The following is a 1,678-nucleotide window of genomic DNA, read 5'->3' on the forward strand; positions in this document are numbered from 1 at the left end:
TCCCCAATAAAAATCTTTTAAAAAAAAAGACTAACAAGAAATTCATGGGGCTATATGAGTTTTAAGCAGAAGAACCTGACCCAATCATAAGAGTGAGGGGAGATTTCACAGAGAAAATCTTTTCAGCAAATAATTGATGGAGTTGAGTTCTAGCTGAGTAGGTGATGAGATCCATGTGACAGGGGATGAGGAACAAAGACCATTTTCACAAAACTTAAAATTATGTTGTGAGGGGCAGCCAGTTAGCTCAATTGGTTAGAGCACAGTACTCATAACACCAAGGTTGCAGGTTCGATGCCCACATGGGCCACTGAGTTGCGCCCTTCACAACTAGATTGAAGCAACTACTGGACTTGGAGCTGATGGAAAAACACACTTTCCCCACCACCACCCTGAAAAAAAAATTATGGTGTGATCATGCATGAAAGGGCTGCAAACAAAACTCCAAAAGCATACACCTGAGAAGCATACATACTTCTTTGATAAAGAAGACTTGGTGATAGCTGAAACTACAATGCTAGACACACACGCTTGGACATTTAAAAGATGTTTGATTGCTATCATGAGCTCAAGCAACAGGCAGCATATTGGTTAAGAGTGCGGACTCTAGTGTAACAATCCTAGCTGTCAGATGTTGGATAAATTGCTTAAACTCTTCATGTATCAACTTTTTTGTACACTGAGGTGTGTAAGAGTACTTTTCTCCTAGGTTATTGTGCACATTAAATATGTTACTATTAATATATAAAAAGCACTTAGAACACTGCCTGGAGCATTCTACATGCTGAATATATGTTACCTGCTATTATTGTTGTTACCACTATTAGTTGCAATGGTAAGGCCAAGAATTATATTAGGAACAAGTTAGTAATAACATTAAGAAAGGATTACAAATTTGTTCACAGATAACTTGCTTGTATGCAAGAGGAATAAGACTCATCCCCAGAGGGGAAACACATTTCTGCAAATCCCTCAAAGTACAGGGGGTCCAAGGAATAGGAAGGAAGATGTAGAGTATAAATCAAAGCGTAGGAAGAAGGATGGGGGAATTAATTATATTTTGGTTTACAGGAAACTGATTGCGTCTCATTTGCTCATCTATCTAGGGGCAATGTAATAGGAAATCTGCTTATTTCAACCTGCTGCTCACCAGGAAATTCCAGCCCTATAAATCTACTTATCCACCATTTTGCCTCCTTGAGTATATCGCTCCCCACCTCTTACTGATCATGCCAGGAGGGAGCCCTACCTACTCATGCAGAAGCCCTTTTTATTCTGGGGCAGGAGGGAAGAACCTCAGCCTGGGTTCCTTCTCCTGCTCAGAAATGTGGAACACGCGATACAACGGCAGGCGTATCATATTTTTATTTGTTCAACTATTTCATGCCAAAGGAGCAAAACTGAAAAATGTTAATAGCCTGATCACACTTGTATTCCACCCATGAAACGTTCTGTAACTATCACCACAAAGATAAGTTTCACAGTCTCTTCTATTACAACACTTTTTTTTTAAAGATTTTTTTATTGGGGAATTGGGGAGATGGGAACAGTGCTGGGGAATTGGGGGAAGGGGAACAGACAAGTTGCTCTCCTTTTGTTCTTCAGTCTAGCTGTGGAGGACATTGCTTCACTGGCCCAAGTTGGCACCATCATTGCGCTCTTCCCGGGTGAGGCAGAT

General features: G+C 40.6%; 1 pseudogene; it reads left to right on the forward strand.

Annotated features, from left to right (window-relative positions):
• Positions 1–1,678, forward strand: part of LOC109384828 (armadillo repeat-containing protein 10-like) — a 34,563-nt pseudogene that overhangs the window by 31,250 nt on the left and 1,635 nt on the right.

This window comes from Hipposideros armiger, unplaced genomic scaffold (genome assembly GCF_001890085.2).
Source record: "Hipposideros armiger isolate ML-2016 unplaced genomic scaffold, ASM189008v1 scaffold_103, whole genome shotgun sequence".
NCBI classification, from domain to species: domain Eukaryota; kingdom Metazoa; phylum Chordata; class Mammalia; order Chiroptera; family Hipposideridae; genus Hipposideros; species Hipposideros armiger.